Genomic DNA, 24,735 nt, shown 5'->3' with positions numbered 1-24,735 from the left:
TTTACCTTCTCCTTTGCGCTTTTCAGTGAAAGGCGTAGACACCGACCTGCCTGCAGGGAGGAGCTGTTCTCTTTGCCTAAGAGCCTGCAGAGGCATTCAAATGCCTGTCGAGAGGAGCCACTCTCCAGGTCCTCTGCTGAGAGCTGAACACTCCCCAGCAGGATGCTGTTTTAACACTGAATAAAACTGTTGACCCTTCGCTTGTATGCGTACCTCATTCTTCCTTGAAGCAGGACAAGAACTCCGGAAAAGGTGTGCTTGTGGCTAGCGGTTCCTGGCCAGAAAAGTCGATACCCTAAAGATCCTGTAACAGCAATTTATCAGCCACTAACTTTCCTTTTCCAGGAATGTCTGGTCTGCAGACCTGGGGGAAGGGGAAACTGTTGAGTGCTGTAGCTCAGCACCCAGTAAAGTGAAGAGAATTCTGAGAAGTGTACTGTAACAGCCACTTCCCTTCCACCCTGAGACACAGTATCCAAGGTTAGGGCCCACTCCGTAGTGGAGATGCAAACCTCTTTTGAAAGGGGTGCAGTGCAAGTAATCCTTATGGTCCTGCACTCCCAGAACTTGCTAGAAATCTTCCCTCTGGTATTTGCCAGTAATCTGCCCTCTAGGTTGCCCAAAGGAAGCTGTTCACGGGGAGGGGTCTCACCAGAGGCATTCAACAAAATTGCGTGAGGGTAGAGTACCTGGGAAGCTGCTGAGTGCTGATGGCTAATGTGATTGTGGGCGCCTAGTGCTGGAAATGGCACTACAGCAGCCTAGCTTGGAAGCACACCAGAACCAGCAAGCAAACCCCTCTTGCAATGTTTCCAGCACCCTCTACTGACAATGCTTCGGTGTCAGCAGGGAAGGAAAAAATAAGAGTCCAGCTGCACTTCAAAAGAGCAGGCAAAAAGGGTGAGTTTGGGGAAGCAACAGATTGATAATTTGGCACAAATGTCATTGAGACTCATGTTCAAATCTGAACTCTGCCACTTATGTGTTATATGTCCTTGGACAAGTTTCTTACTACGGACACAAATGCCTACTTTGAAGCATTTATCTGTTGCTTGAAACTTATCAAAAAAGAAGCCCAGAGCAAAAGCACCCTCCCGGCAAATCTATCTTTGGTAAAATTATGGATTTTATTAAATAGTTTTGTGAGGAAAAGATCTTGGCATGAAGAAACGTTGCATGCTTTGGTTAAATTCCCTCAACAGAAACGAGAAAGAATCTCACTACTTTTAAGTACAGAGGCCATAGTACTAGCTGAAAGGGAGTTTTATCTAAAGAATTCCAACTATTAGGTGTTACACTCAGGCAGATGACAATCATTATACATCCCCCTTGTCTCACAGTGAATGTTCTTCAGTGTTACATTCCCAAAGATGGAGCTGAGCTTCTCTACCTTTACATTCCTGAAGCAAATACAGCAAAGGCCCTGGTGTCTGAGTCCTAATGATGTGGTGCTGAGCCTGACTTATTACTTGTATCTGTGTACCTCTGCCCTTTCCTGAAGCTTCTAGACTGGCCTCTGTCTGCAGAATTACTTCAAAAGCACTAAGTAATAACAGGAGAATTGAGAGAAAGCTTACTTGCAAAGTTTTTTTTCTATATAGTCACCTGCAGGACAGTGGTTGCTCTAACTGATTGCAGCTGCAGTGACTTTGTTTTTTTTTTGTTTTTTTTTTTTTTTGAGATGGAGTCTCACACTGACACCCAGGCTGGAGTGCAATGGCACCATCTCAGCTCACTGCAAACTCCGCCTCCGAGGTTCAAGCAATTCTTCTGCCTCAGCTTCCTGAGTAGCTGGGATTACAGGCACCTGCCATCATGCCTAGCTAATTTTTATATTTTTGTAGAGGTGGGGTTTCACCATGTTGGCCAGACTGGTCTTGAACTCCTGACCTCAGGTGATCTGCCTGTCTCAGCCTCCTGAAGTACAGGCGTGAGCCACCACACCTGTATTTTTAGTAGACTAAAATACAGTGACTTTCAATGTGTTGATCCCTGTGCATCTATGCACTCACACAGAAAGACACTTATACTCCTTTAGAACTTGGCTCTTACAAAGTTCTTACCTCTAAATAATAGCATGAATGCCTAGTTTTAAATCACATTGTCCTTTCAGTCTCCCTAGAGTGGAGTTTATTATTTCATACCCAAGAAACTAGATCCAAATTATTGAGAGGCTGTCAGGAAATCAGAAGTCATTCATCTTAGTCTCCGATCGTCTCTTTTAGGCACTGGGCTACAAGTAAGGAAACTGCAAAGGACTCTCTAGGCTAAGGTAAGTGTCAAGAAGGGCCACCATCCCAAGTGAAGCTTCCATCTAAGAAAACTACTCAGAATAGAAGCTCTGTAGACTCTCCCCTCTCCTAAATCTTCTAATATGAGATTGTCAGAGTTCAGAATTTATTTCCCAGATCACCAAGCTTATATTTAGGAAGCAAAGGCTCACTGACTTTTTCCTGGAAATCTCCCCTTAAAGACAAATATAACACTTGTACCAAAATTGAATCTGAATTGGAGATTTACTGCCAGTCTAAGGAAATATTGGGAACAGAGAAATATGTTAAACTATACCATGGGTATGCCATCAGCAAAATCCAAAGTATAGGCAATTCTACAAGACAAATCAACTGGTTCTTCAACAAATAAACAGTAAGATGGGAGGCTGCAGTGGGGAGAGAAGAAGGAGCCAGGCATGGTGGCACACACCTGTAGTCCCAGCTCCTTGGGAGGCTAAGATAAGAGGATCACTTGAGCCCAGAAATAGGAGGCTGTAGTGAACTATGATTGCACCACTGAACTTCAGCCTAGGTGACAAAGGGAGACCCTGTCTCTAAAAAATAATTAATTTAAAAATAAATATTTAAAAAATAAAAAGCAGAAGGAAGGAGTTACTGAGTACAAATAAGAGACTTATTACCAACTGCAATGTATGGATCTTGTCTGAACTAACCACTCTATTTAAAAAAATACCCAAGGGAAATTTGAATACTGACTATTTTGGGATGGTAAGATACGAGTTGTTTAAGGTTAACTGATTAGCAATGGGTAAAAAAAAAAGGAGATATTAGTTATAATGACAATATCGTGGGTTTCATTGTAACAGCTTCTACCTATAAATGGTATTCATAGATGTAACTTTATACCATACATTTTCTTTGAAATAATTACTGAGAGAAGGAAGGGAAAAGGTATAAATCAAGCTTTCTTAGCATGGGCACTATTGACATTTTAGACTGGGCAGGTGCTCGTCGTGCGGGGTTATCCTGAGCATGACATCTGTTTAGCAGCATCCCTGGCCTCTACCCACCAGTTACTAGGAGTACATCCCAATTGTGAAGACCAAAAGTGTTAACAGGCATTGTCAAATATCCTCTGCAGGGCAAAAACACCCCCAGTTGAGAACCACTGGTATAAATAAAGCAGTTTTGGCTTTGTGTTGATAAATGCTGAGGCTAACATGTATCATGAAGATTTTTTATTCATTCCCTCTACTTTTATATATGTTTGAAACTTTCAATAATAAAAAATTTTAAATATTAATTTTAAAAGGATTAAATTATGGGATAAGGAGATAGAAATACCAGAAAATGTTTGACCATAAAAACTTTAGCAACTATTAGGTGCAGTGGCTCATGTCTGTAATCGCAGCGCTTTGGGAGACCAATGCGGGTGGATCACCCTGAGGTCAGGAGTTTGAGACCAACTTGGCCAACATGGTGAAACCCTATCTCTAATAAAAATACAAAAATTAGCCAGGCATGGTGGCACACGTCTGTAATCCCAGCTACTTGGGAGGTAGAGACAGTAGAATCACTTGAACCCAGGAGGTGGAGGATGCAGTGAGCCGAGATCGTGCTACTGCACTCCAGCCTGGGCAAGAGAGCAAGAATCCATCTAAAAACAAACAAACAAAAACTTCAGCAATCACAAATATTTGCACCATTTTTTTTCATTTTTAAGTTTTACTTCAAATTGACAAATAATTATATTGCACTAATTTATTTTTTGACAGATCATTTCTTTGATGAGTATAAGCCCAGCTAAGAGAAGTAAGATGATGAAACACATTACTAATGAAGGTTTTGGGATCTGAGACCCAGATGATGTTAAGAATAACATAGTCAGCATCTTTAGGAGATTATTTTAGTGCAGAATTATTTAAAGCGCTGAAGATGGTCTAGAAGGTAGCCCCTGGGCTTTAGTTATATTTTGTTTCACATACACAGTGGTGGCCTGCACATTGTCTTAAAATTGAAATTGTCAATATTTTAAAAATCAGATGATTTCCATAAGCAAAGACAAATGATAAACTAAAAGAAGATATAGATAATTTCTTTCACATATGAAAGACTATATTCCCTAATTTTTAAAGAGCTATAAAACATTGAGAGGGGGAAGTCAGCAACCCAACAGATAAATGGGCAAAAGACAGGTATGGATAACTCACAGAAAACAATAGAGAAATGGTCCTTAAACATATAAACCCATGCTCAACTTTACTGAGAATATGAGACTTGCAAATTAAAACTCTGAGAAACCATTTCAACTGTTAGATGAGGAACTACAGAAAAGCTTGACAACATAGTCATGGTAGATAGAATTCTAAAATGCCGCCCGTTATATTATGCCTATGATTAGGTTATTCAATAAGGCAAAGGTGATGGGATTTTATAATGGTAACTAAGGCCCCAAATTAGTAGACTTTAAATTATCTAAAGGGAGATTATTCTGTCGGCCTTGATTTAATCATTAGGATGTCCTTCAGCAGAGGGCTTAGACTTTTTTTGATGTCAGAAACATGTCTCTTACTGGCCTTGAAGAAGGAAGCTGCCATGAGTGTTATGTCTCCAAAGAAATGAATTCTCCCACAACTAAGAAATGAATTCTCCCATAATTGGAATGAGTTTAGAAGCAGATCCTTCTCCAGTGGAGCCTCCAGAAGACAATGCAACCTGGCCAGCACTTTGTTTACAGCCCTGTAAGACCCTGAGCTCAAAGCCCAGCTGAACTTTGTTTGGATTCCGTGGCACAGAAATTATGAGATAATACATGTTTTGTTTTAAGCCACTAAGATTGTGCAAATTTCTACACAGCAACAGAAAACTAATAAAATACTCTACCGGTGAGGCTAAGGGGAAACAAGCACTCATATACACGGCTAATGGAGTGTCAAATGTTAAAAGCCCTATAGAAGGGAATTTGTATCTGACAAGGCATGTCTACAATAACGTGTACATTGACTTTGGATATAGCAACTCCGCTTCTAAGAATTTACTCTGAACTTTCTCAGTGTAGCATTATTTATAATACCTAAATATTGGAAATAACCTAATTGCACATCTACAGGCAATGAGTTGTATAAATTATGGTACATCTCCATAAGGCAGTACTATGGAGTCATGAAAAGAATTAAGAAGATCTCTCAGATGAATACATTTCTGAGATACATCCTTAAATGAAGAAAGCAGAGTCAAAGAGCATATATAATATTCCACTACTTATATAAGAAAGAAATAAGACACCAGGCACAGCGGCTCACATATGTAATCCCAGCAATTTGGAAGGCCAAGGTAGTAGCATCACTTGAGGCCAGGAGTTTGAGACCAGTCTGGGCAACACAGGAAGACCCTGTCTCTACAAAAATAAATAAATGAATGAATAAAGTAAATAAATAAATAAAATTAGCCAAGTGCAGTGTCACTTGCCAGTAGTCCCAGCTACTTAGGAGAGGCAGGAGGCTTGCTTAAGCCCAAAAGTCTGAGGTAACAGTGAGCTATGATTGTGCCAATGCACTCTAGTCTGCATGACAGAGGGAGATCCTATTTCTAAAAAAAAATTTAAATGAAGGAAAGAAAGAAGAATATATGTATTTGTTCATTAAACACACACACACACACACACACACACACACACACGGCTTGGTGTGGTGGCTCACACCTGTAATCCCAACACTTTGGGAGGCTGAGGTGTGCAGATCACTTGAGATCAGGAGTTCAGGACCAACCTGGTCAACATGGTGAAACCCCATCTCTACTAAACATACAAAAAAATTAGCCAGGCGTTGTGGTGTATGCCTTTAGTTCCAGCTACCCGGGAAGCTGAGGCAGGAGAATCGCTTGACCCGGGAGGCAGACGTTGCAGTGAGTTGAGACCGCACCCTTGCACTCCAGCCTGGGCACACAGCCAGACTCTGTCTAAGAACAGTAACAACAAAAAACCATAGAGAAAGGCTACATCTGAAACTAACGAAAATAGAAATTGGTTGCGGTTGCCTAAGAGTACAGGGACTAGAATCGGAAAATAGTGCAGCGATTACAGGCATGAGCCACCATGCCTGACCTAATTTTTAACTTTTGAACTATTAAATGTTTTATAAAATGCAGGGGTTTTAGGCTGGGCGCGGTGGCTCACGCCTGTAATCCCAGCACTTTGGGAGGCCGAGGCAGGCAGATCACGAGGTCAAGAGATCGAGACCATACTGGCCAACATGGTGAAACCCCGTCTCTACTAAAAATACAAAAAATAGCCGGGCATGGTGGCACGTGCCTATGGTCCCAGCTACTCGGGAGGCTGAGGCAGAAGAATCGCTTGAATCCAGGAGGCAGAGGTTGCAGTGAGCCAAGATTGCACCACTGCACTCCAGCCTGGAGATAGAGCAAGACTCCGTCTCAAAAAAAAAAAAAAAAAAAAAAAAAAAAAAAAAAAAAATGCAGGGGTTTGTCTTTGTTGTTTTGTTTTGTTTTTTGAGACAGAGTCTTACTCTGTCACCCAGGCTGGAGTGTAGTCGCGCCATCTCAGCTCACTGCAACTTCCACCTCCCGGGTTCAAGGGTTTCTCATGCCTCAGCCTCCCAAGTAGCTGGGATTGCAGATGCCCACCACCACACCCGGCTAATTTTTGTATTTTTAGTAGAGACGGGGTTTCTCCATGTTGGTGAGGCTGATCTCCAACTTCTAACCTCAGGTGATCTGCCCACCTCGGCCTCCCAAATTGCAGGGATTATAGGCGTGAACCACTGCTCCTGGCCAAAATGCAGTCTGTTTTGAAATGTTTCTTTAAAAATAAGATGGCCTCAGCACTTTCGGAGGCTAAGGTGGGCGGATCACTCACTTGAAGTCAAGAGTTTGAGACCAGCCTGGCCTATATAGCAAAACCCTGTCTCTACTAAAAATACAAAAATTAACTGGGTGTGGTGATGGGTGCCTGTAATCCCAGCTACTTCGGAGGCTGAGGCATGAGAAGGGCTTGAACTCAGAAGGCGGAGATTGCAGTGAGTTGAGATTGCACCCCTGCACTCCAGCTTGGATGACAGAACAAGCAACAGAACAACTCCGTCTCAAAAAAATCCATTAATTAATTAATTAAATAAAAATAAGATGGATGGATAGAGACAGGGATGTATAGGTAGATGCAATAAAGAAGATAAATTAAAATGTTGACGGTAGAATCTACATAGAATCTAAGTGTTTAGTGTAAAAAACTTTTAGTTTTCCTCCATGCTTGAAATATTTATTTTTATTGGAAAAAATTAAATAAGAATGGATGAAAACAGCAAACCCTAAAACAATCCTAACTGTAAGGCCGGTTGCCTTGCCGGGAGCATGGACACACCCCGCCACCTCGCCAGGAGCTCGGATGCTCCCCCCTCCCTCACCGGGAGCTCAGAGGCTCCCCCTTCCCTCGCTGGGAGCTTGGACACACCCTGCCCCCACCGGGAGCCTGGAAAAAAGTCCAGTATGCAAACAAGGTGCTGCAACCCTAGCCTCTTTCTAGCCAATAGCAGCCAAGTCTTTCTAGCCAATAGCAGCCAAGTCTTTCTAACCAATAGCAGCCAAGTCTTTCTGGACAACAGCAGCCGAGCCTTTCTGGACAATAGCAGCTGAGCCTTTCTAGCCAATGGCAGCCAAGTAATTCTAACCAATGGCAAGCCAAGTCCTAGCTGAAGGCTTGTAATTCTACCCAGTGACAGTCTTGCTCTCCCACAACCAATGGAGCTCCTCCACTCCCTATAAAATCCTGTGCCTGAGAGGAGTCCATGCGACTTCTCCGGCCCCTCCTGTCGGGCTGCAGAACCTCACCCAGGAGCCTGAATAAACCCTTTGCATTGGATCTTCTTGTGCTGGCCTCAGTTTCTTCGTTTTAAACTCGGCGAGAACAAACCTTACACTAACTGTGTAGCAAATTGATAATGTAACCACACAGAGAAAAGAATTTATTCAAGGGCCAGGCGAATGGCTCATGCATATAATCCCAGCACTTTGGGAAGCTGAGGCAGGAGGATAGCTTAAACCCAGGAGGTCAAGACCAACCTGGGCAACATAGTGACACCCTGTCTTTATAGAAAATACAAAAATTAGCCAGGTGTGGTGGCACACACCTTTATCCCAGTTGCTCTGGAGGCTGAGGCAGGAGTGCAGGGCTTCGGTGAGCTGCACTGCAGCCTGGACAATAGAGTGAGACCCTGTCTCAACAATAACAACAACAACGAATTTATTCAAGTATATTTTGAACACATAATTCTGTAACTCTCTTAGTGGCATGTATTATCAGGACAAAAAATCTCAAAGAAATTTTGAACTTCTCTTATCAGAAATCTTTGCTGACTTCACGATAAGAAGTCAGCCAGAACTCCTAAGTACCGTAAATACCAGGCCAACAGAATTCTTCCTGAACTTGCCTGTTTAGATTCAGTTTCAGAATGTTAGTAACCTTATTCATAATTTACCAAGACATATCGATGGCATGTAGTTCCATGAAGAATTCTGTACTACCCACTAGGTGGCAATGCTATCTAATTATAAGCAGACCTTTAATTTGAAAGACTCATTCATCTAACAACCCATATTGATCTTTCTCACCTATAAGCAAACTAGACTTTCATGAATATCTGCATAATGTTCTTCAGAATTTTAATAAAAAGAAAAAATGATACTATTTTCCCACACAAGGACTATATTAAATCAAACTCAGAATCATTGGATTGGTAGGAACCTCCAGAAATCAGCTAGTCCCTTTGTCCACTTTCAAACAGAATAAGCCTCCTACTCTATAATTTTTTCTTTGCCTGGGAGAGATGACATTTTTCAAAGTTTTAGTCCAACATTTAGCATAAAGTCATGAGGTTTATTCAGTCATTCATAAAGCAAACAATTTCTGAGCAATTGCCGTTTGCCAGGTAGGAGGTTAGGTACGGAGGGTATGATGGTGCCACAGACACAGTCCTGCTGCCCTCCAAAAGCTTATTGTCCATTGCCCCAGCCATTGGCCCTCTTGGGAAAACGGAAGCATTGGTGTGGGTCCTAGTGGCTTGGTTTGTTCTACTCTTCTCAGCTCAGCCAGAGGAGAAATCCTATAAGAAAGGGAGGCCCAGTGGGGAAGAACAGAAAAGTACATTTAATGGTTATTAGAAGACAACATGTGAAATGCAAGAGAACAGGTAAAAGGTATGACGCACCCAGGAGAAGGAAGTCTTAGGAGTAGTAGGAAAGTTTCCCAGATGAAGCGACATCTAAACTGAAGTGTGAAGGATAAGTCTGAGCTAGACAGGCAGAGGCCAGATGAAATGCAGAGAGAGACGGAGGCTTCTGCAGGCTGCAGAAGCTGGAGGGAGGAGGAGAGCATCCTATTTACATCTGTCTCCCCAGTGCGCGGCACCACGTCAAGCACACAACAGATGTATGTTAAACAGAATGAACTAATTCTGACCCTAACTCTGCTGCTATCACAATGAGACCCTCGAAAGATTACTCTACTTCTTGGAGACTTGCTGTCCTCACTCTGAAGGTGAATGAGGTAGCTCAGGAAGACTGTGGAGAAGGGGATAAGAGGGCTCAAGACAAACCTGAGGACCACTGACACTTAAAAGACAGGCAGAGAAAAAAGAAGTAGCAAGGGACGCTGCAAAGCAGGAACCCGAGAGGCAATACACACCAGGAGAGTGTGGCATCTCGCACGTGAGCATTTTAAGAAATAAGCAGGCCAGGAGCAGCGGCTAAGGCCTGTAATCCCAGCACTTTGGGAGGTTGAAACAGGCAGATAACTTGAGGCCAGACGTTTCAGACCAGCCTGGCCAACATGGTGAAACCCTGTCTCTACTAAAAATACAAAAATTAGCCAGGCATGGTGACACGCACCTGTAGTCAGCTACTCAAGAGGCTGAGGCACAAGAATCACTTGAACCAGGGAGGCAGAGGTTGCAGTGAGCCAAGATCACACCACTGCACTCCAGCTTGGGCAACAGAGCGAGACTTTTTTTCAAAAAAAAAAAAAGGATCAACTGTCAGAAGTCAAGTAACAGTAAATATGAAAAGCAGTCCAATACTTTATTAATAAGAAGTAGCTGTTGGACTTTGTGAGAGAAGGTCAGCAACACTGTGGGTGCAAGGGTCACACTGCAGTGGGCTGTAGATACAGCAGCGAGTGAACCTACGGAGTCAGCAAATACAGAAACTCCTTTAAAGAAACCTGGCACTGAAGCAGAAGGCAAGAGAGGAAAACATTTAAACGTGATTGAGCATGTTCAGTTGTTGCTGAAAAGGAGCCAGGAGATAGGGAAAGGTCGAAGGTGGTGAGGGAGAGGCAGGTAAGGCTGTGAACAAGTGTGGCATTTGAGAAGGCAGGAGAGCACAGGAGTGAACACAGCTGCACTGGAAGAAGGACCCCAGAGGTGTGCTGAGCTTATTAGACACCCACCCAGAGGATAATTTTTAACACACAAACCCCACTCTATGACAAAATTATCTTCAGAAATAATCATGAAGAAAATTCCAGAAAGTAAAAGCAGAAACTGACATTTTTCTGTTTTTGAACTCTCTACATATAATTATGTGAGTAAAGAAATTGTTTAATAGAAAATCACAAGCTGGGCATGGTGGTGTGTGCCTGTAGTCCCAGCTACTCAGGAGGCTGAGGCGGGAGGATCCCTACAGCCAAGGAGTTTGAGGCTATAGTGAACTATGATCATGCCACTATATTCCAGTGTGACAGAGAAAGACTCTATCTCTTAAAAAAAAATTACAGTACAAAAAAGAAAATAATAATGCATTAATACTTTTGTGTTACAGGAAAAAGATAAAACGTAGGGAATAGTACTAAATCATGCCACTGATATGGACATGTTCTTGAGTCATTCGTTTTTTTCTTTTTTTTTGAGACGGAGTTTCACTCTTGTTGCCCAGGCTGGAGTGCAATGGCGTGATCTCGGCTCACTGCAACCTCTGCCTCCTGGGTTCAAGCAATGCCTCAGCCTCCAGGGTAGCTGGGATTTACAGGCATGCACAATCATGCCCAGCTAATTTTTTGTATTTTTAGTAGAGACGGGATTTCTCCATGTTAGTCAGGCTAGTCTCGAACTTCCGACCTCAAATCCGCCAGCCTCGGCCTCCCAAAGTGCTGGGATTACAGGTGTGAGCCACCATGCCCGGCCGAGTCATTAATTTTAAATAACAATAATAAATGCTACTATAAAACAACTTTATTCAAACTCAATGAAATATTTCAAGTATGAACTAAAATTTTTTCTTTCCAAACAAAATACCACAACTCTCAGTTCACACTCTTTGTTTTAAATCTTAAGCACAATATATATTCCAGGTGGTCACATAGACAATGACAGAATTGAAAAGCTCAAGTTCTCTTTCTCCATTTTTACAGTCTCTGTGCTTTCATTGTTTATTTTGTATCTAGTGCACAAAAGCAGAAATAGGTTGGGCACGGTGGCTCACGACTGTAATCTCAGCACTTTGGGAGGCGGGGGTGGGTGGATCACCTGATGTCAGGAGTTTGACACCAGCCTGGCCAACATGATGAAACCCCATCTCTACTAAAAATACAAAAATTAGCTGGGCGTGGTGGCAGGCGCCTGTACTCCCAGCTATTCGGGAGGCTGAGGCAGGAGAATCACTTGAACCTGGGAGGTAGAGGTTGTGGTGAGCTGGGATCACGCCACTGCACTCCAGCCTGGCAACAGAATAAAACTTCGTCTAAAAAAAAAAAAAGAAAAGAAAGGCAGAAATATAGTAATATAGGGAGCAGATACAGGAACTTCACCCAGAGTGAACTAAAACAATTCCATTAGAAAGTTAGGCTGAAGCTGGGTTTATTGGAGCCAACTATGTAACAGAGTTCTCTGAATTACCTTCCACATAGAATGCAATGTTTATTAAAGATGGAATAATAAAAAAAGTGCCAATTTCAAGCTAACACATTGATTTAATCCATTTATGTAGCTACAAAAGAATAACTGAGACTGGGTAATTTACAAAGAAAAGAGGTTTATTTGGCTAACCGTTCTCAGGCTGCACAGGAAGCATGGTGCCAGTATCTGCTTCCGGTGAGGGCCTCAGACTGCTTCCATTCATGGGGAAGGTGGAGGTGAAGCTGAGATCTGCTGTGCAGTGATCGCATGGTGAAAGAGGAAGTGAGAAAGCGAAGGTGGGGGAGGGGAGAAGGTACTGGGCTCTTTTTAACAGCCAGCTATTGATGGAGCTATAGAGTGAGAACTCACTCACCCCCTAACCCCAGCCAATTAATCTATTCATGAGAGATCTGTTCTAATGATCCAAGCATCTCCCAGTAGGCCCCACCTTAAACACTGGGGACCAAATTTCAGCGTGAGATTTGAAGGTGTCAAACATCCAAACCATAGCACACATGTATGAAGACAGTAACCACTGCCATGGGGCAGAATTGACCAGCAAAAGACTGTTTTCAGGCAGTGGCTGCTGTCATCATGCTGGCTGCAGCAGAGAGGCACCGCGGGGGGCTGCAGACTTCATGCAACTGATGGGAGCTACAACCTGCTGGCGGGGCTACAACTGCCCACACTCTGGCTGTGGATGGGAGTCTCCCTGTACTCTTGGAGGGGGACAGGAGCAGGCAGCATCTGCCCTCTTGGGTGCAGCTGCAACCGCCCAACCTGTGGCTGCAGACCTGGGCCTCCCACTTCACAGAGCAAGCAGGAGGGAAGGAAAAGCAGGAATCCCGACCCTGCCAAGCTGGCAGGCAGGAACTTTGCTGGTGCAGCTGTGGCTGCCCTCCCAGGCTCAGGACCTAAGCATTTCTGCAGCCTGCACCCTCAGGGGCCTGGGATGTCCCCTCCCCCAACCCTGCTCCCCTTGGGGACATGGGATGCTCCCCTTGGCCCCGTCCCATCCCTGCAGGCTTAGGGGTTTCTGCTCTCCCTGCCTGGCCTCTCTCTGCTCCTGGTGCTGGCTCTGATTTCCTAGCAGGGTTGGGGCCCAGCTTTGGGGCCATGCATGGCAGCAGCAGGAAGATTAATTCCTGGGCCAAAGCGGGGGTGAGTCCCCAGTAAGGCTCCACCTTCAGTCCAGGGAGGGCCTGAAGGCTGAGGTCAGGCTGCCAGTCCCTTGGACTAGAATGGGGACTCGTGGTGCCTTTTCCGGGGCTGCCCATGGCTGCCTGTGGACCAATTGGCATGCACCTCCTCCCCTCTGAGGTCCATAAAAGCCCTGGGCTCAGCTGGAGCAAAGCAGAGGATGGCCAGAGAACTAAGAGAGCAGAGAAAGGATGGGATGACCCGCTGTACAGATGAGTACTCTCTCTCTCTGCTGGTAGCTGGAGGCGATAGGGCAACCGGCTCCAGAGAGGATGACTCTCTTTTCTGAGAGCTGCAGAGACTGCTGGCAGAGAGGACTACCCTCTCTGCTGAGAGCTTTGGTGACCTGCAGAAATGTCCAAATCATCTGTCTGCAGAGAAGAGCTCTTCTCTCCAGAGCCTCCTCTCTAAGACAGCTGAACACTCCATGGGATGACCTGCCTACAGAGAGGAGCTACCCACTCCCACTCCTCTGAGCTGTTCTAACACTAAATAAAACTCTTACTCACTTTTCATTTGTCTGTGTACCTCATTCTGGATGCACCATACCCACAGATGTTTCCGGCCAGAAAAATTAACATCCCGGAGATCCTGTAACAGTATCTTACTTATCCACTATGCTTTAATATGGCAAGCAATAATTTTTATGATGGTTTTATTATGGCAATGGTTAAGAGCAGATAAATTAATCAGCTTCATTTAAAAATCTCCATGGACATCACACATCTAATTGCCTGCACCTGGAGCAGACTGCGCCAACCCCACCTCCCCTTGGTAGGCCACTCAAGCTTCAGCTGTGGCAGAAAAAAAAGCCTAAAGGAAGCTAGCAAGAGCAAACCTGGCCTGGAGGTAGGAGCAAGGTCAACCATCAAGAATGAGCAGAAACTTGTTCTAGGTCAGGACTACAGCTGAGCCTGCATTCATTAGAGCCCCCACAGACTGCAAGAAGGATGCGTGTGGGATTATATTGCAAGGATGCACAGGGCTCAGATATAGGATAGACCCCCTCAGGAGCTGACCAGTCACTGTGTGCCCTTGTACTTCTAAAACTGAGGTTAACAAGAGACCTCAGAAAATTAAATGACCCTAGTTTTGGAAAGCTCCCTTTTGGAGGCCCCATAAGCATTTGTACTCACTAAAAGAAAGTCTGATGAAAGGGGTCAGCCAATATTCACTGCAACAAGCATCCGTATTGGGTACAGTTCCCCGTGGACCTCTCTGAGTGGGAGGAACCGCCTTTGAGCTGGGCTGCCTTGACTCCTGACTGGGGCAATGAGGATGGCTTATAGCAAGCAGCACGAACCATAAGTATTTTACCTAGAAAGCTTAGTAGTTAGGACGACAGGCTTGCCAAGAACAGAGAGTGCAATGGAGTGCTCTTAAACTTGAGAAATGGCTTGAAATGGCTGCTGTGGAGAGAGGGAGAAAGAACCGGGAACTATGGGATTAAGGGCCCAGTGGGTGTTGGGCCACAACAAAAGAAACACTTTAGACAAAACAGATTTAACAGTTTACTTGAGCAAAGAACAATCTGCACATCTGTCAGTAGAACTAGAAGTTCAGAGAATTCAGTTCCGCAACCTGGGTAGTATTTATAGAAAAAGGATGAAGAGGCTAGGAGCTGTGGTTCACACCTGTAATCCCAGCAATTTGGGAGGCCGAGGCGGGCAGACCACTTCAGGCCAGGAGATGGAGACCAGCCTGGCCAACATGGTAAAAACCTGTCTCTACTAAAAATACAAAAATTAGTCAGGCGTGGTGACTCACACCTGTAATTCTAGCTACTACTTAACAGGCTGAGATGGCAGAATCCTTGAACCCGGAAGGTGGAGGTTGCAGTGAGCCGAGATTGTGCCATTGCACTTCAGCCTGGGCATCAGAGTGAGACTGTCAAATAAATAAGTAGCCAAAGATAGCAGAAACAAAGAACAGAGACGGGCTGTTTCATAGTTACTTTCCCTGTAAAGCTTAGAGCAGAGGGGACTTCCTTATCATGCCAGCTAAAACTGGCCTATTCGGGGATTTGGATCTCCTGATTTCTTGGAAGGTCAAGCAAACAACTTGATTTTGTCTTGGTGGCGTGGAATTATTTTATTTTTGACACAGAGTCTCGCTCTGTCACTCAGGCTGGAGTGCAGTGGTGCAATCTCCACTCACTGCAGCCTTGGCTTCCAGAACTTAAGGGATCCTCCCATTTCAGCCTCCTGCATAGCTGGGACAGCAGTGTGCACCACTATGGCTGGGTAATTTTTAAATTTCTTGTAGAGACAGACTCTCTCTCTGTTGCCCCCTCTGGTCTCAAACTCCTGGGCTTAAGTGATCCTGCTACCTTTGCCTCCCAAAGTGCTAGGATTATAGGCCTAAGCTACAGTGCCTGGCCAATGTGGCCTGGGATTTTAGCATAAGTGACTCCATTTTGGTTTGATCTGCTGGGGCCTAGTGAATGAGCTCAGTCTAAACCAATGGGCTACTATAAATTTAATTTAACAACCACAAGTTCCTTTAACTATAGCTTAGAGTAATTTTTTTCTACTATGGCTTCAGTGGGGAGGGAAGGCAAATTGTTACTGCTCTCTAAATCAGGAAGTTGCCATATCCACTTCCTTTGAGGTTCTAGAAGGAAGTTTGCAAGACACACCGCATGTAAGATACCGTAGCAGGTACTCCTTTATTTTCAAGTGGGTTCCTGTAACTGCCTCTTTAGGGACTCTGGATGAGCTATGCTGCAGCACAATATTTAGGCTCAGGACATAAGTAGAGTCTTTCTGCCGAGCAGAACTGAGGATTCCTGAAAGTTTAGAGAAATATAGGAGAGAAGGCACCTGCTGTCCCAGGAGAAGTAAAAGAGAAAAGTGCACTTTAGTGACCTCTCCCTGTAGCAGAAGTGTGCCATTCACTATTTTAGAATCTAATCAGATTAACAGCGCCTCTTCTAGGACAGGAGCAAAGATGGAGATTGGAAAAGAGACTTTCTCCTGTTCCTTCTTCAGCCTACTGTAAGGGAAAGGGCTTTTAAATACATTTGAATTACATTTGAATTTTTAAAAAATAATGAGGAAGAGCAGTATTCTCTGCTGTTTTGACGGAGTTAGCATAAACACTAAGAGATAACAATTAGCAAGGAAAATAACCATTTATTTTTCTTCAACTTTTTTGTAAAGCAATATTTAGTAATCTGCAGTTTTAGTAAAGAAAAAAATTGAAACCCAATAAATGAATACATGAGTATCAAATAATAATGCAGATATTTACAAAATGAATTTAAGTGTCTAGAACTAGATAAAACGCAGCCCTTCGTCAGAGGCATTTGAACCAGAGCATCTCCAACTTGAGTAGGGGCTGGGTAAAATAAGACTGAGACCTACCAGGCTGCATTCCGGAAGGGTAGGCATTCTAAGCCTCAGGATGAGACAGGAGGTCAGCACAAGATACAGGTCACGAAGACCTTGGTGATAAAGCAGCATGTGGTCAAGAAGTGGGCTAAAATCTACCGAAACCAAGATGGCGATGAGAGTGACCTCTGGTCATCCTCATTGCTCATTATAAGCTAATTATAATGCATTAGCATGCTAAAAGACACTCCCACCAGCACCATAACAGTTTACAAATTCCATGGCAACATGAGGAAGTTACCTATTTGGTCTAAAAAAGGGAGGAACCCTCAGCTCTGGGAATCGCCCACCACTTTCCTGGAAAATTCATGAAAAATCCACCCCTTGTTTAGCAAATAATCAAGAAATCCTAAAAGTATAATTAGTCAAGCAGCTCACGTTGTTGCTGTGTCTATGCAAGAGCCATCCTTTTATTCCTTTACTTAACAAACTTACTTTCACTTTACTGTATTGACTCATCCCAAATTCTTTCTTGCATGAGGTGCAAGAACCCTCTCTTGGGGTCTGGATCAGGGACCCCATTTCTGGTAACAACTAGAATACTAAAGAATTAGGTATATGTGCTCTGAGTCACTGTAATTACTCTGAGAAATTATAGGACACATACCAAAAGACTGAGGGGAAAAACTCAAACATTTTTAAAAAGAGGAGAAAAGCTTAATTAATCAAAATAGGAATTAGTAAGCTTGGAATTGGCAACTGGTAAACTGTGAACAAACACCATTACATAAGCACTTTGCAAGGACTCATGTAAGACGAGACGGTAACAGAAGCCACCCTATATGTTCTCTGAGCAAACCCTTTCAATTGAGTCTCTCTCTCTCTTTTTTTTTTTAAAGGGTGCAGAGGCACAATTATGGTGGCAAATCAATGAACTACTACAGAAATAATTCCAGCAAAACTTATCATGTTATCCTTGGAGACAAGATAAAGAAATGTGATAGGTGACCTAGCAGTTTGAACAATCTAAACAGGGTTAATGAATTAATACATCAGGGACAACTTGACCAAGAGTCTCTATGGCATCTCACAAAGTTCTGCCTTATCACTATCCTGTTTGGCAACATTATGAGTAATTTATATGCTGGCACCGAGGCATGCTTATCAGATTTAAAGACCACCCAAAACTAGGAGGGATGGCTAACATAATGGCTTCACTAAAGATTCACAATTATCTCCACAGGATGGAATCTCAATCTCAAATGTCAACAGGTTGACATTTTGACTAGAATAAATGTAATGGATATTTTTACATTAAAACAAGTTTTTGCTTTGTTTTTGTTTTTCAAGAAAACCAGAAAGGTGGTGACCAGGCATGGTTGCAACTCATAAAACAAAAAACTTGAAGTTTCTTTTCGAAATGAAGATGAAGTATAGGATGGAACAAAATTAAAGTTTTGATTGATTATGCATTAAAATGAACCAGCTCTATGATGCAGCTATTCAAAAAGTTAATACTGCTTTGGACAAATTGTTAGAAATAATAGCAATCATTTATTGAGAGGGAGATATGAACACTGGCTCTGGAGCTAGACCGGTTGGGTGATATTGTCAACTCTTTGTGACCACATTCCTTCATTTTTAAAGTGGGGGTGATAACGGTTTGGCTGTGTCCCCACCCAAATTTCATCTTGAATTCCCACATCTTACGGGAGGTACCCAGTGGGAGGTGATTGAATCACGGTGCCAGGTCTTTCTCATGCTGTTCTTGTGATAGTGAGTGGGTCTCATGAGATCTGACAGTATTATAATGCAGAGTTTCCCTGTACAAGCCCTCTTCTCTTGTCCGCCACCATGTAAGATGTGCCTTTCACCTTCTGCCATGATTATGAGGCCTCCCCAGCCATGTATAACTGTAAGTCCAATAAACTTCTTTCTTTTATAAATTGCCCAGTTAAACAGACCAATACAGGGGGGTAAGAATAATACCTACTTAACAGGGTTCTTTTGAATAACTCAATGAGATAAAACACATAAAAATTTAGAACAGTACTCAATAAATGTTAGCTGCTATTGTATTGTTCTAGACACTTTACATACATTTGCATGTGTATGTATGTGGCTTTTTATTTAATTATATGTATTCATTGCAAAGTAATATGAATATTAAAACAATACTAAAAGGTATACACTGAAAAATTCTCCCTTAATTATCAGTCCTTCTACTGAAAGATTAAATTGAAATCACCTTTCATTTTTATGTACAAATGGGTACATAGAATGCACAGTGGTCGCACCTTTCCTCCTTACATGTTGGTATCTTGTAGACAATTCCCTGTCAGTGTATGTAGATCTAGTGCATTCTTTGGTTCTGTTTGGTTTCCCTCTGGAGACATGGGATGTCACTATGTTGCTCAGTCTGATCTCCAATTCCTGGGCACAAGTGATCCTCCTGCCTCAGCCTTACAAGTAGCTGGGACTACAGGCATACACCACTACACCTGGGCTATTCCACTCTTTTTTAAGTTGTATAGCATTCCACTGCATAGATGTGCCATAATTTATTTACTAGGTCCCCAAACCACAGTTATTAAAGTTTGTGTTCAGTCTTTTTTTTCTACACACAATGCTGCTATGAACTTCCTTGTAGCTCAGATACTGGAGTCAGATTGTCTGCGTTTAAATACCTGTCACTTATTAACTGTGAGCATGGGTAAATGTCTGAGCTTTCCAACCTTGACCTCCTTAAGTGTAAAATAGGGATGATAATAATGCCAAACTCAAGCCTTGTTTGATGCTTCTACATAGTAAGGTCTCAATGAACATAAAATACTCCCCATTTTAACTTTCCAACTTTATATACATTTGAGTTTGTAGGGTGAATTCTTAGAAGTAGAACTGCTAGATTCAAGGGTGTTCATTTAAAAATGGCAGATAGGCCAGGTGTGGTGGCTCATGCCTGTAATCCCAGAACTTTGGGCAGCCAAGGTGGGCAGATCACAAGGTCAGGAAATCGAAACCATCCTGGCCAACATGGTGAAACCCTGTCTCTACTAAAAATACAAACATTAGCTGGATGTGGTGGTGTGTGCGGGTAGTCCCATCTACTTGGGAGGCTGAGGCAGGAGAATAGATTGAACCTGGGAGCCGGTGGTTACAGTGAGCCGAGATAGTGCCACTGCACTCCAGTCTGGTGACGGAGCAAGACTCCACTTCAAAAAAATAAAACAAAATAAAAATAAATAAAACTTGCAGATAATATTAAATTGTCCTCTGTGTTAGATCATGTTTGCTTCTCCAGATACAAACTCTACCTTGTCCTGACCCTGCTCTATACTCCAGGAGGCTGTAAATCTCTAGCACCCAGTGTCTCTTCAGGACCTCTGTGAGAGATGGGCGGGCAGAAGGAAGGAGCCCCAGGTCTCTGTTTGGCACTGGCTACATTCCCTTACCAGAAGCCAGCTCCCATTAAGCAGCTCCTCCCCAGTGGCTACTAAGTCCACCATGTTTCTTTTTTAAAAAAATATTTTTGTTTTTTAATAAGACAGGGTCTCTCTCAGTTGCCCAGGCTAGAGGGCAGCAGTGAGATCACAGCTCACTGTAGCCTTGACCTGGGCTCAGGTTATCCTCCTGCCTTAGCCTCCAGAGTATTTGAGACCACAGGCATCTGCCACCATTGTTAAAAAAAAATTATTTGTAGAGACAGAGTCTCCCTGTTTCCCAGGCTGGTCTCGAACACCTGGACTCAAGCAATCCTCTTCCTTGGCCTGCCAAAGTGTTGGGATTACAAGCATGAGCCACTGAACCTGGTCCCCACCATGTTTCAGGAAAAGCTCTCTCCCCTTGCCCTGTCAGTCAGATCAGGTAGGAACTGTTTCCTGCAGTTGCTTGTCCCTGGGTCTTTCACCAGCCCTTGCAGGTTCCCCTAATCCTGAGCACATCTCTATAAATAATCCTTTTGTTAAACTTCCTTCGGTTACCCTTTCAAGATGCCATCTGACTGGTATACTATACAATTCACACTCCCACTGATTCACTATGGGAATATTCATTTTCCCATGCTCTTGTTGTTTTTGGCATGTTAAATGTTTTAAAGATTTTATATAAAACACTCCTTTAATTTGTTATTTTTTCTGGGCATGAGCACCATTATTTTTTTATCACAGGTAGTGTTTCCTTTTAAATTTCAGTTTCTTAAAGGCCTTTGCATCAGTATAGAGACTTATTTCTTCAATATTGTATTAGTTGAATTAAAAATAACAGAAAATTCAACCAAAATAATAGGAAAAACTATTGAAGAGATTAAAAACTTTACCCCAATAAAATTTTTTAGGTGTGATGATAACTTGTGGCTGTGTTTTTTAAATAAGAAAATCCCTTATCTTTAGAGATATCCTCTAAAATAATTACAAGCAAAATGGTATGATATATTAGATTTACTTCAAAATATTCCAGAAAAATAGACAATAGAGTGTGGGGAATAGATGGAAGAAGACTGGGAAAATGGAAGTAATTGTTGAAAGTACGTGATGTGTATGCAGCATGTCATTATACCCACTCTTTCCCATTCTGTAACCATTCATTAGCTCCACCCTATGTGCTAAAGGTCCCAAAATAAGAAATAAACCAACAAAAAAACCAATAGCAACAATAAACAAATAAATAAAGACAACTAAAATTCCAAGTTGAGAAGGCTAGCCACTGAGATCCCCAGGTAAGGCAGCTGCTCCAGCACTGCCCAGCCAGGATCAAGGTGACTGTCACCTTCAACAACCACAGGAAGCCACAGCTCTCTAAGTTCTACCAGCTTTACAGGGAAGACACACAACAGCAAACCATCAGGGAGACTTTTTACTTGGTATCTAAGAGAGATGAAAATGTTTGTAAGTTTCTAGAAGGAGGATTATTAATTGGAGGATATGACAATAAACTGATTTCTAGATCTCACGAAATGTCATATTTTGTCTTCTGTGTGGGTTCTTCAGAAAATAAACTTGGTATTTTAGATCTAATTTGAGTATTTGTGGAAACATTAGGCAAGTGTTTCTGAAAACATCTGTAAACTGTAAACTGGATTTCATTTTCCATGTGGCTGACATTATTCTTGTAGAAATGATATTGGGGGAATGGTACTAGAGACTGTATTAGTCCGTTTTCATATTGCTATAAAGATATACCCAAGACTGGGTAATCCATAAAGGAAAGAGGTTGAATTAACTCACAGTTCTGTATGGCTGAGGAGGCCTTGGGAAACTTCCTATCATGATATAAGGGGAAGCAGCCACATCTTACATAGTGGCAGGAGAGAGCAAAGAGGGAAGAGGGAAGAGTCCCTTATAAAACCATCGGATCTCATGAGAACTCACTCACTATCATAAGAACAGCATGGGGAAACCTCCCCCATTATCCCATCACCTTCCTCCCTTGACATGTGGGGATTACAGGTCCCTGCGTTGACCTGTGGGGATTACAATTTGTGATGAGATTTGGGTGGGAACACAGAACCAAGCCATATCAGATACCAACAAGAATAAGATTGTTATACAAATTAATGCAAAAAATTAGCTGAAGAAACCAGAGGTTGGCTTTGCAGGAGCCTAGCAGCCCAGGCTGTATCAGCTACACAGAATATGAATCTTCCCAAGATTCCAAGTAACATTAACACTGATGACACGGGTATAAAAATGCCAAACCTGCCTTCTTTTAGATAATTTTTTTCTTTTCTTTCTTTTTTTTTTTTTTTTTTTTTTGAGATGGAGTCTCACTCTGTCGCCAGGGCTGGAGTGCAATGATCTTGGCTCACTGCAACCTCCACCTCCTGGGTTCACACGATTTTCTTGCCTCAGCCTCCTGAGTAGCTGGGATTACAGGCGCACACCACCACACCTGGCTAATTTTTTGTATTTTAGTAGAGATGGGGTTTCACTATGTTGGCCAGATTGGTCTCGAACTCCTGACCTCATGATCCGCCCACCTCGGCCTCCCAAAGTGCTGGGATTACAGGCATGAGCCACCACGCCCGGCCTAGATAAAAAATTTTAAAGTCTATTTTCAGTAAAATCAAGGAGAAAAGGTCATCCAAGTTTATCTTGTAGTTGTTTACCAAAAATAAAGGAGAATCTTAACTTTTGCTCTTGGATTTAAGTCAAGGTACTGTACAGAAGTTGTATAAAATCGTATGTGAAGTTCAATGTACCTTTTCTTGTTCAGTGATTTTTAAATAAATCAAATAGTTTCAGTGTGATTTTCTTTTCTAAACTGGCTTTCTATGCCCACCAAAGGCATTCCCTATATATTGGCTACTATAATATTTTGAAAAGTGTTTGTGATATTTCTTTATGTATCACCCAAAACATTGGTATTTTGTGTGAATTACAAGTGCAGCATTCCTTCTTTCTGCTATTTGTCACAATTGTCACTTAAAGAGCCAAGTGTAGATTGTATGAAAATATCATGACTTTGTTCTTTTTCCTTTTTGAGACAGAGTCTCGCTGAGTCACCCAGGCTGGAGTGCCATGCACGATCTCAGCTCATTGCAACCTCCACCTCCCGGGTTCAAGCGATTCTCCTGTCTCAGTCTTCCAAATAGCTGGGATTACAGGCGTGCACCATCACCCCCAGCTAACTTTTGTATTTTTAGTAGAGATCGGGTTTTACCATGTTGGCCAGGCTGGTTTTGAACCCCTGACTTCAAGTGATCTGCCCACCTGGGCTTCCTAAGGTGCTGGGATTACAGTCATGAGCCACACGCCTGGCCATGACCTTTCTTCTTAGTTTAAATAAACTCCAATAAAAAATTCAAGTGAAACAATTTTTTATAAGTCTATAACACAATATTATCTGCAGTCCATTAGGTTAGGTATGGCTGTGAACATTTAATCATAACTTTTCAGTTGTAATTTTATGTTCACATTACATTTGGATATCTCTCGAAATTTTCAAACATATATGGCTGGTCCACAGATTTGTTACATCCTATTGTTTTGAAAATTTCCAAATATATATGAAAATGGAAAGAATACTATTATGAAGGCCTGTATACACTCTGCCTAGATTCAACAACTGTCATCATCTTGACATATTCATTCATCTCTCTGTATAACGCTTTTTTAAAAACAGAACTGTTTGAAAGTCTTTGACACTTTTGCTTCTTCTAGTTCCTTTCCTTCCTCCTGAGTTTTTAGTTTTGTTTTCTGACTTCCTGTATGCAGGTTCCTTTTTCTAACAACCTTACATAGCCTTCTTAGAAAAGAAGAAAAGTGCTCTTAACTTTGTGCTCACGCCAGCCACCACCATCTGTCTCTTTCTCACAGCCCACTTTCTCAAAGGAGAGTCCACACTCTTGTTTCCACTTCCTACCTCTCAGTAGGTCTCAATAGACTGCAGTGTGCCCTCCACACAACTTCACCTTGGCACCATCTGGGGCCTCATGACTAGGAAACTCAACAGAAGCCAGGCTCCTCTTTTTGGCATTTCATGCTGTTGAGCTCCATCTTGAAATCTGTTCCTTCTGCCAGAGCAGCATTCACTTCTGACTCACCTGCTTTTCTAGCTGTCCCTGCTCAGGACCCTTTGTCAACTCTCCTCTGTGCTGGCCTCTTGAATCGGAACATTCTAAATGGCCCATCTCCATCCTTAGTCTCCAATCAAGAGCTTCACCGTTTTGTCCCTTATTACAGGAATTTCAGGTATCTGTAAGAAGATGAAGAGAAACTCCTTATGTGAGAGAACCCATGAGGATGTCTGCTTCATGAACTGGTTTCTTTTGATCCTCTAGTTATAGGTCTTCTGGCCTTTGCAGGTTTAACAAAATCATACCCAGAGGCTATTCAGAGGAAGGAATGTAGGTAAAAGGCAAAATGATCTTGCTTGTTATGGCCTAGAGAAAGGATTGATGGATAAAGAAACAGAATGTTGTCTTTCTTTCTTTCTTTTTTCTTTTTTTTTTTTAAAGAGAAAGAGAGAGAGAGAATAGGAAGGAGGAAAAAGGAAGAGAAAGAGAGAGAATGGGGAGGAGGGAGAAGGGAAAGAAAGAGGGAGAGAGAATGGGAGTATTGCTTTCTTGCCCAG

The 24,735-nt window shown here is 42.6% G+C and overlaps 1 protein-coding gene and 1 pseudogene across 1 annotated transcript in view; one reads left to right on the top strand and one right to left on the bottom strand.

Moving 5' to 3' along the window:
* The window catches only part of GMNN (geminin DNA replication inhibitor), a 41,620-nt gene extending 17,263 nt beyond the window's left edge, over positions 1-24,357 (bottom strand). Inside the window, exon 1 of the mRNA XM_021667644.2 lies at positions 24,206-24,357. The gene's annotated coding sequence lies outside the window, so the exon portion shown is untranslated. The remainder of the gene's footprint in view (positions 1-24,205) is intronic.
* On the top strand, positions 13,409-22,376 carry LOC110567635 (AP-3 complex subunit sigma-1-like; annotated as a pseudogene).
* Positions 24,358-24,735: the final 378 nt, after the last annotated feature.

The sequence above is a fragment of the Aotus nancymaae genome, unplaced genomic scaffold (assembly GCF_030222135.1).
Source record: "Aotus nancymaae isolate 86718 unplaced genomic scaffold, 86718_ANA_hifiasm-v0.15.2.pri h1tg000051l, whole genome shotgun sequence".
Classification (NCBI taxonomy): Eukaryota; Metazoa; Chordata; class Mammalia; order Primates; family Aotidae; genus Aotus; species Aotus nancymaae.
Note: the sequence above shows the minus strand (reverse complement) of the source record. Positions and strands in the feature narration are given on the sequence as shown.